Here is an 11,268-nt window from a genome sequence, read left to right on the forward strand (position 1 = left end):
TAAACTGTAACACTGCAAGAAACGACAACAATCCAGTAAAACTTGTTTTTGAGACACAATAGATTTGATTTGACTGTAAGTACTTAAAACCACTAAAATACATTTTTTCCGGACCTTTTGGGCGACAGATGCGACTTCTGTTCTGGCTACAATAAATGACTCTGGATTTAAAACATTTGTTAAAGAGTTTCAGTTTTCTCTTGAATGCTTTTTAACAGAAGTTCTTTTAAGTTATTTTCTTTTTAAAGTAAGTTGAGCCGCATTTCTGGTTCAACAAAATAACGGGTTCATTACTGTTTTCTATCATTATTATTTCTCATTATTAGCATAATCTAACTAAATGTTTTGACCCGTTTCAGGCTTTGAATTGACAGAATACATAGTTTAAGATATCTCCAGACTTTTCCATATTTTTCTGTATGAATATGAATTTGTTCTCTAGAATCTGTATTTTATTTCTCTGCGTTCAGTGTTCAGGACGCCTCCAGCTTTGTGTCACAGCAGCTCGTTGTCTCCTCACAACTCAACTGATCCATCAAATTTAAGCCTTAAAACATAAAATCTAAATTCCAGAGCTACACAGAAGCTGTAAATGTAATTAATCCTGATGATGTTCACAAAAAAAGAGAGTTTTCTTACCATTAGGCATGACGGTGAGACTGCGTGCTTTCCCGAATCTTACACAGTGATACAGCGTCGTACAAAAACCTCTCAGCTGTCGGTCGACCTCAGAGAGGATAAAAAAGGTTATAAATCAACATGACACTGACACACATGAGGCTGTAGAACACAGAGGAACAAACACAGAGAGAAGGGTTTATGTGTTTATCAGATTTATGTGAGAATATTGGAAATGTCAGCTGCTCAGCAGACACATGACGTTCAGTAAAAGAGAAGAAAAGAGAGTGTTTTCAGGTAGAAGAATCAGCTGAGGACTCACCTGAGTGTTTCTCTGTTTCTCTGTTGGTTCTGGATGTTTCCTGACTGTTACTACGACTAAAGAGACAGTTTAGAGCCCACTGGAGGTTTTTGTTCAGCTCTGAGTGGATTTTCAGTCAATGTGGAAGCCCACCCCACGGTGAAAAAGCCTCGTACAAAAACCTCTCAGCTGTCGGTCGACCTCAGAGAGGATAAAAAAGGTTATAAATCAACATGACACTGACACACATGAGGCTGTAGAACACAGAGGAACAAACACAGAGAGAAGGGTTTATGTGTTTATCAGATTTATGTGAGAATATTGGAAATGTCAGCTGCTCAGCAGAGACATGACGTTCAGTAAAAGAGAAGAAAAGAGAGTGTTTTCAGGTAGAAGAATCAGCTGAGGACTCACCTGAGTGTTTCTCTGTTTCTCTGTTGGTTCTGGATGTTTCCTGACTGTTACTACGACTAAAGAGACAGTTTAGAGCCCACTGGAGGTTTTTGTTCAGCTCTGAGTGGATTTTCAGTCAATGTGGAAGCCCACCCCACGGTGAAAAAGCCTCGTACAAAAACCTCTCAGCTGTCGGTCGACCTCAGAGAGGATAAAAAAGGTTATAAATCAACATGACACTGACACACATGAGGCTGTAGAACACAGAGGAACAAACACAGAGAGAAGGGTTTATGTGTTTATCAGATTTATGTGAGAATATTGGAAATGTCAGCTGCTCAGCAGAGACATGACGTTCAGTAAAAGAGAAGAAAAGAGAGTGTTTTCAGGTAGAAGAATCAGCTGAGGACTCACCTGAGTGTTTCTCTGTTTCTCTGTTGGTTCTGGATGTTTCCTGACTGTTACTACGACTAAAGAGACAGTTTAGAGCCCACTGGAGGTTTTTGTTCAGCTCTGAGTGGATTTTCAGTCAATGTGGAAGCCCACCCCACGGTGAAAAAGCCTCGTACAAAAACCTCTCAGCTGTCGGTCGACCTCAGAGAGGATAAAAAAGGTTATAAATCAACATGACACTGACACACATGAGGCTGTAGAACACAGAGGAACAAACACAGAGAGAAGGGTTTATGTGTTTATCAGATTTATGTGAGAATATTGGAAATGTCAGCTGCTCAGCAGAGACATGACGTTCAGTAAAAGAGAAGAAAAGAGAGTGTTTTCAGGTAGAAGAATCAGCTGAGGACTCACCTGAGTGTTTCTCTGTTTCTCTGTTGGTTCTGGATGTTTCCTGACTGTTACTACGACTAAAGAGACAGTTTAGAGCCCACTGGAGGTTTTTGTTCAGCTCTGAGTGGATTTTCAGTCAATGTGGAAGCCCACCCCACGGTGAAAAAGCCTCGTACAAAAACCTCTCAGCTGTCGGTCGACCTCAGAGAGGATAAAAAAGGTTATAAATCAACATGACACTGACACACATGAGGCTGTAGAACACAGAGGAACAAACACAGAGAGAAGGGTTTATGTGTTTATCAGATTTATGTGAGAATATTGGAAATGTCAGCTGCTCAGCAGAGACATGACGTTCAGTAAAAGAGAAGAAAAGAGAGTGTTTTCAGGTAGAAGAATCAGCTGAGGACTCACCTGAGTGTTTCTCTGTTTCTCTGTTGGTTCTGGATGTTTCCTGACTGTTACTACGACTAAAGAGACAGTTTAGAGCCCACTGGAGGTTTTTGTTCAGCTCTGAGTGGATTTTCAGTCAATGTGGAAGCCCACCCCACGGTGAAAAAGCCTCGTACAAAAACCTCTCAGCTGTCACTGCCAGCAAAACAGGAACTATTTTACAGAGAAATTAAACACTAAATAAGAAAGTATTTATCAGTATTTTTTCATTTTCATCTAAATATTATGTAAAATTACATACTGTGTTGTATGAGGTGTAAACAATTTGGTGAACAATGTATTTGTCTTAAACCACTTTGAAACTGTCTTGAACCAGTATTAGACCGTCTTAAACCAGTATTAGTCTGACTTAAACCAGTATTAGTCTGTCTTAAACCAGTATTAGACCGTCTTAAACCAGTATTAGTCTGACTTAAACCAGTATTAGTCTGACTTAAACCAGTATTAGTCTGACTTAAACCAGTATTAGATCGTCTTAAACCAGAATTAGACTGTCTCAAACCAGTATTAGTCTGACTTAAACCAGTATCGTCTTAAACCAGTATTCGTCTGACTTAAACCAGTATTAGACCGTCTTAAACCAGTATTAAACCAGTATTAGACCATCTTAAACAATCAGTATTAGACCCCCTTAAACCAGTATTAGACCCTCTTAAAGCAGTATTTGACTGCCTTAAACCAGTATTAGACTGCTGCCTTAAACCTGTATTAGACTGCCTTAAACCTGTATTAAACTGTCTTAAACCAGTATTAGACCATCTTAAACAATCAGTATTAGACCCCCTTAAACCAGTATTAGACCCTCTTAAGGCAGTATTAGACTGCCTTAAACCTGTATTAGACTGCTGCCTTAAACCTGTATTAGACTGCCTTAAACCTGTATTAGACTGCTGCCTTAAACCAGTATTACCCTGCCTTAAACCTGTATTAAACAGTCTTAAACCAGAATTAGACCGTCTTAAACCAGTATTAGACTGCCTTAAACCAGTATTAAACTGTCTTAAACCAGTATTAGACCGTCTTAAACCAGTATTGAACTGTCTTAAACCAGTATTAAACCAGTATTAAACCAGTATTAAACCAGTATTAAACTGTCTTAAACCAGTATTAAACCAGTATTAAACTGTCTTAAACCAGTATTAGATTGCCTTAAACCAGTATTGCCCTGCCTTAAACCAGTATTAGACCACCTTAAACCAGTATTAAACCAGTATTGAACTGTCTTAAACCAGTATTAAACCAGTATTAAACCAGTATTAAACTGTCTTAAACCAGTATTAAACCAGTATTAAACTGTCTTAAACCAGTATTAGACTGCCTTAAACCTGTATAAAACTGTCTTAAACCAGTATTAGACCATCTTAAACAATCAGTATTAGACCCCCTTAAACCAGTATTAGACCCTCTTAAAGCAGTATTTGACTGCCTTAAACCAGTATTAGACTGCTGCCTTAAACCTGTATTAGACTGCCTTAAACCTGTATTAAACTGTCTTAAACCAGTATTAGACCATCTTAAACCAGTACTATATTGCCTTCAACCAGTATTAGACCATCTTAAACCAGTATTAGACCGTCTTAAACCAGTATTAGACTGCCTTAAACCAGTATTAAACTGTCTTAAACCAGTATTAGACCATCTTAAACCAGTACTATATTGCCTTCAACCAGTATTAGACCGTCTTAAACCAGTATTAGACTGCCTTAAACCTGTATTAGACCATCTTAAACCAGTATTAGACCGTCTTAAACCAGAATTAGACCGTCTTAAACCAGTATTAAACTGTCTTAAACCAGTATTAGACCATCTTAAACCATCAGTATTAGACCATCTTAAACCATCAGTATTCGACCCTCTTAAACCAGTATCAGACTGTCTTAAACCAGTATTAGACTGTTTTAAACCTGTATTAAACTGTCTTAAACCAGTATTAAACCAGTATTAAACCAGTATTAAACTGTCTTAAACCAGTATTAAACCAGTATTAAACTGTCTTAAACCAGTATTAGATTGCCTTAAACCAGTATTGCCCTGCCTTAAACCAGTATTAGACCGTCTTAAACCAGTATTAAACCAGTATTAAACTGTCTTAAACCAGTATTAGATTGCCTTAAACCAGTATTACCCTGCCTTAAACCAGTATTAGATTGTCTTAAACCAGTATTGAACTGTCTTAAACCAGTATTAAACCAGTATTAAACCAGTATTAGATTGCCTTAAACCAGTATTACCCTGCCTTAAACCAGTATTAGATTGTCTTAAACCAGTATTGAACTGTCTTAAACCAGTATTAAACCAGTATTAAACCAGTATTAAACCAGTATTAGATTGCCTTAAACCAGTATTACCCTGCCTTAAACCAGTATTAGATTGTCTTAAACCAGTATTGAACTGTCTTAAACCAGTATTAAACCAGTATTAAACCAGTATTAGATCATCTTAAACCAGTACTATATTGCCTTCAACCAGTATTAGACCATCTTAAACCAGTATTAGACCGTCTTAAACCAGTATTAGACTGCCTTAAACCAGTATTAGACTGCCTTAAACCTGTATTAGACCATCTTAAACCAGTGTATTTTGACTCTGGAGGGATACTGAACTACTTCATTCTGCTAGGATAGACTAAGTATATTGTTCTCTGCTTTCTTAAAATTGATCTTAAACTGTACCAAGCCTGCTTAAAAAAGGGTTAGTGACTGATGCTGATTCTCTTGATTCTACTGTTCTGACATTCTCTAATCAGGAAGTGTTTGATGCTCTGTTGTGTTTGATGCTCCTGTGCCTTTAATCAGGAACTGCTTTGAGAGGTGTGCTTTAGTTTCAATAGGTCAATTGTCCTCTTAACTGCTAGGGGGAGTGGCTTACACTCCTGGCAGACAATGAGCAATCAGTAGGTAGGTCCTTAACCACTGCTGCTGGCTGGAAGCGTCAGGCAAACGAAGGCTAGGGCGAACAAAGGCAACAGGGCGACTTATTCAAGCCAGACTTGAAAGGCTAGGGCGAACAAAGGCAACAGGGCGACTTATTCAAGCCAGACTTCGTCAAGCAAAGACTTCTCGAGCGTGTACTTGTACGGGTCAGTAATTTGTTTGTATTGACTACCATGTGTCTCGCACTTCCATGACGATGGCTCCGCGCTCATCATGCTCGGCGACTTCAACATCCAGACTGATAAGTTAGAACCTCTGCTTTCCTTCCTCTCCTCCTTTGACCTCTATCGCTCTCCCTCTCCTCCTACCCACAAGGCCGGCAACCAGCTGGATCTTATCTTCACTAGACGCTGTTCTACCGCTAACCTCTCTGTCACTCCCCTCCAGCTCTCGGACCACTACTTCATGTCCTACTCCCTCTCCCTCTCCTCTCCCCCCTTACTTCCTCCACCTACCCACATGGTTTCTACCTGTAGTCACCTCCGCTCCCTCTCCCCCGCTGATCTTTCCTCTTCCGTTACCTCTGCCCTCCCTGACCCTGAATCCTTCTCTCTCCTATCCCCCGATACTGCTACTGATCTTCTCCTCTCCACCCTTTCCTCCTCTTTGGACAACCTCTGTCCCTTCACCTCCAGGCCTGCACGCCTAACTCCTCCTGCCCCATGGCTGTGGGACTCAGTGCGTACTGATAGACTAAATGGAGAACAGGCAAACTCCCGGAGGACCTTCTTAACTTCCAATCTCTCCTTTCCACTTTTTCCTCCTCTCCAGCTACTGCTAAAGCGGCTTTTTTCCGCTCGAAAATCCTAACCTCTGCTTCCAATCCTAAAAAACTCTTTGAAACTTTCTCTTCACTGCTCCAACCCCCACCCCCTCCTCCTACTTCCTCCCTTCTCCCTGATGATTTCGCCAACTTCTTTGACAAGAAGCTAAACGATATCAGATCCTCCTTCTCTCAGCCCCCTCTCCCTGTCCACCCTCTCCCTCTCTACCCTCTACAGCTCTTCCCCCTCAGCTCCCCCTTCCCTCTCCACACCCAATCTTACCCCATTTTGCTCCCCTCTCCCCTAACGAGGTCCTCGACCTTGTTACATCTAACCGCCCCACCACATGCTCCCTTGACCCGATCCCCTCCCCTCTTCTTCAGTCTATTGCCACTGAACTCCTTCCTTTCCTCACCCACCTCATCAACACATCTCTCGTCTCGGGATGCTTTCCCTCGGCTTTCAAGACTGCCAGAGTCACCCCCTTCTGAAAAAACCATCACTTGACCCCTCTGATGTCAAGAACTTCAGACCGGTTTCTCTTCTACCCTTTCTATCCAAAACACTTGAACGCGCTGTCTCTAAACAACTGTCTTCCTACCTCCACCAGAACAACCTCTTGGACCCCCACCAGTCCGGGTTCAAGGTGGGTCACTCGTCAGAGACGGCCCTCCTTGCGGTGACAGAGTCGCTTCACGCTGCGAGAGCGAACTCTCTCTCCTCTGTCCTGATTCTCCTGGACCTGTCAGCGGCGTTTGACACAGTGAACCACCAGATCCTCCTCTCCACCCTCGAGGGGATGGGCGTCTCAGGCTCTGCACTCTCCCTGCTTGCATCCTACCTGACAGGCCGATCCTACCAGGTGACATGGAGGGGGCCGTGTCAGAACCACGCACGCTGTCTACGGGGGTTCCACAAGGCTCAGTTCTGGGCCCCTTCTCTCTTCTCGCTCTACACAACATCTCTGGGTTCTGTTATTCGCTCGCATGACTTCTCTTACCATTGTTATGCCGATGACACCCAGCTGGTCTTGTCATTTCCTCCCGGTGACACCCAAGTGGAGGCACACATTGCTGCGTGCTTGGCTGACATCTCGAAGTGGATGGCGACACACCACCTGAAGCTGAACCTGGACAAAACCGAGCTACTCTTCCTCCCGGGGAAGGGTTGCCCGCACCGAGACCTGTCCATCACCATTGATGATGCCGTGGTGACGCCAACTCGGACTGTGAGGAATCTGGGTGTGACCCTGGACGACCAACCGTCGTTCTCAGCAAACATTGCATCGGTCACACGCTCCTGCAGATTCCTCCTCTACAACATCAGGAGGATTCACCCCTTCCTCACTGAGGAGACGGCGCAGGTGCTCATCCAGGCTCTGGTCATCTCCCGCCTGGACTACTGCAACTCACTACTTGCTGGAGCCCCGGCGTCGGCCATCAGACCCCTGGAGCTTGTCCAGAAAGCTGCAGCACGTCTGGTGTTCAATCGCCCCAAGTTCTCCCACACAACTTCCCTTCTCCGTTCTCTACACTGGCTCCCTGTAAGAGCTCGCATCCAGTTTAAGACTCTGGTGCTAGCCTACAGGGCAGTGAAAGGAACAGCTCCTTCCTATCTCCAGGCCTTGGTCAAGCCCTACACCCCTGCCCGACCACTTCGCTCTGCTGCCTCGGGCGATTGGTTGCCCCGTCGCTCAGAGGTCCCTGCGGCCGATCCACCCGGTCACAGCTTTTTTCTGTCCTGGCCCCTCAGTGGTGGAATGAACTCCCCACCGACGCCAGGACAGCAGAGTCGCTGCCCATCTTTAGGCGCAGGCTGAAAACTCACCTCTTCAAGAAGTACTACCCGGAGCCTTCCTCGTAGCACTTATTGCACTCGTATTAGTTGCTGCACTTACTGTATTCGTATCAGTTCGCTGCACTTATTGAATTTGTATTTGTTTACTGCACTTTAGGGTTGGGCAATCGCCTACAAGCTTCCATCGTCCGATAGTGCCCCTAGCGATCGCCGATAGTCGATGCTAGCCGATAGTGGGGGGGGGGTGCGAGCGCACGCAACTTTTTTTAATAAAAAAATCAGCGTGAGCCTCCGCTGATTTAAATATCTTTGCGAGCAGAGCGGTAGGTTTCGAGCCCCTCCCCTCTCCTCTCCTCGTAGCAGTGAGTGAATACGGCAGGTCAGCGCTACATAGTGTGTTTCCACCTGTGCCAGATAACTTCAATTACAATTTGCGGGGCTTTTTAAGTTGTAAAAAAAAAAGCCACCACAGCGCCATATTTTTTATTATTAAAAAAATTATCGCCTTTTTATCGGCAACTTGAGACGATCGACGATGGAATCCATCTATCGGCGATAGTCGATAGAATCGACTATCGGCCCATCCCTACTGCACTTATCCTATTCGTAGTAGTTTGTAGCACTATATTCGGATTAGTCTGTTGCAATTATTGTTTTCGTAGTAACTTGCCTCTGCACTATACTTTTGCTCTGGCTTATGCTTTGAGATGCTTGTTTAAGAAAGGAGATGCACTTATGACTTCTGGTGACTAGTAGTTCTCTTGAATACCTATGTTGAATACACTTCCTGTAAGTCGCTTTGGAAAAAAGCGTCTGCTAAATGACTGTAATGTAATGTATTAGACTGTCTTAAACCAGAATTAGACCGTCTTAAATCAGTATTAGATTGCCTTAAACCAGTATTGCCCTGCCTTAAACCAGTATTAGACCGTCTTAAACCAGTATTAAACCAGGATTGAACTGTCTTAAACCAGTATTAGACCGTCTTAAACCAGTATTAAACTGTCTTAAACCAGTATTAAACCAGTATTAAACTGTCTTAAACCAGTATTAAACCAGTATTAAACTGTCTTAAACCAGTATTAGATTGCCTTAAACCAGTATTACCCTGCCTTAAACCAGTATTAGATTGTCTTAAACCAGTATTGAACTGTCTTAAACCAGTATTAAACTGTCTTAAACCAGTATTAGATCATCTTAAACCAGTACTATATTGCCTTCAACCAGTATTAGACCATCTTAAACCAGTATTAGACCGTCTTAAACCAGTATTAGACTGCCTTAAACCAGTATTAGACTGCCTTAAACCTGTATTAGACCATCTTAAACCAGTATTAGACCGTCTTAAACCAGAATTAGACCGTCTTAAACCAGTATTAGACTGCCTTAAACCAGTATTAAACTGTCTTAAACCAGTATTAAACCAGTATTAAACTGTCTTAAACCAGTATTAGATTGCCTTAAACCAGTATTGCCCTGCCTTAAACCAGTATTAGACCGTCTTCAACCAGTATTAAACCAGTATTGAACTGTCTTAAACCAGTATTAGACCGTCTTAAACCAGTATTAAACTGTCTTAAACCAGTATTAAACCAGTATTAAACTGTCTTAAACCAGTATTACATTGCCTTAAACCAGTATTAGATTGCCTTAAACCAGTATTAGATTGTCTTAAACTAGTATTGAACTGTCTTAAACCAGTATTAAACCAGTATTAAACCAGTATTAAACTGTCTTAAACCAGTATTAAACCAGTATTAAACTGTCTTAAACCAGTATTAAACCAGCATTAAACTGTCTTAAACCAGTATTAGATTGCCTTAAACCAGTATTACCCTGCCTAAAACCAGTATTTGATTGTCTTAAACCAGTAAACCCCTTCAGGTTTTGGGACAGAGGTTTTTGTCAAGGAGTCAGCCTGACTTTACTCACTGTGGTCGTAGACACGGTGAAAAACCGTCGTACAAAAACTGTTGAACGGTTTCTCTATGGGAGACACTCGGCGGCAGCTGAACGTGGTTTGAGGTTTTTTCCCATCAGCCCCCTGTGGTTTCTTTGAAGAGAGGAGGCGTCTTATCTGATGGGATTCAACAGCGGGGTCATGTGACCTGATGATCACAGTGAAGCAGAAATAAAGTTGTGATGTTCATTCATTCATTAGAGGCCAAATCAGCTGTTTTTACCACATGATTTCAGCTGCATTCACATTCACTATAGTTAGATTAACAGATTTAAAAATGAACCTTCATTCATACGTAATCGTCTATTTCTGTGATGAATGTTTTAAAATGTTTCTTTCTATATTCATCCCCTTTGTAACGTGTCTTTGAGTATTTAGAAAAGAGCTTCCTAAATAAAAAGTAACTGTTAGAATTCAGATGTTCTCATGTTTACAGACTGCTTCGAATTAAGAGTGTTATTATTTCTATTATATATATTGTTGTTTGGTTTGAATGCCACCCTGCAGGGACCTCAATGTGTAGGTATATATATATATATATATATATATATATATATATATATATATATACATATATACATGTATGTTATTCCACCAAATATGGATTCATGAACTCTTCCTAAGTTAAAACATTAGTATTGTGTTGTTTAAAAATGAATAAGAACTTGTTTTCTTTGCATTATTCCAGATCTGAAAACACTGCATCTTTTTTGTTATTTTGACCAGTTGTCATTTTCTGCAAATAAATGCTCTAAATGACAATATTTATATTTGAAATTTGGGAGAAAAGTTGTCAGTGGTTTATAGAATAAAACAAAAATGTTCATTTTACTCAAACACATACCAATAAATAGGAAAACCAGAGAAACTGATCATTTTGAAGTGGTCTCTTAATTTTTCCAGAGCTGTATGTATGTATATGTGTATGTATACACATATACATACATGTATGTTTATACATGTATGTATATGTGCATGTATACACATATACATACATGTATGTTTATACATGTATGTATATGTGTATGTATACACATATACATACATGTATGTTTATACATGTATGTATATGTGCATGTATACACATATACATACATATATGTTTATACATGTCTTTGGACTCTTTGCTTAATAGGAAGTAGTCCAGTGCGTTTTGTGGATTTTCACAGTAAAAGCTCGTTAAAGGAGTTTCCTTCAGTATTTGATAGTTTGGTCAGATGAGTGACGGCTGTGATGGAGCAGCTTCACCTTTGAACTCTTCCT

The sequence above is a fragment of the Anoplopoma fimbria genome, chromosome 3 (genome assembly GCF_027596085.1).
Source record: "Anoplopoma fimbria isolate UVic2021 breed Golden Eagle Sablefish chromosome 3, Afim_UVic_2022, whole genome shotgun sequence".
NCBI lineage: Eukaryota > Metazoa > Chordata > Actinopteri > Perciformes > Anoplopomatidae > Anoplopoma > Anoplopoma fimbria.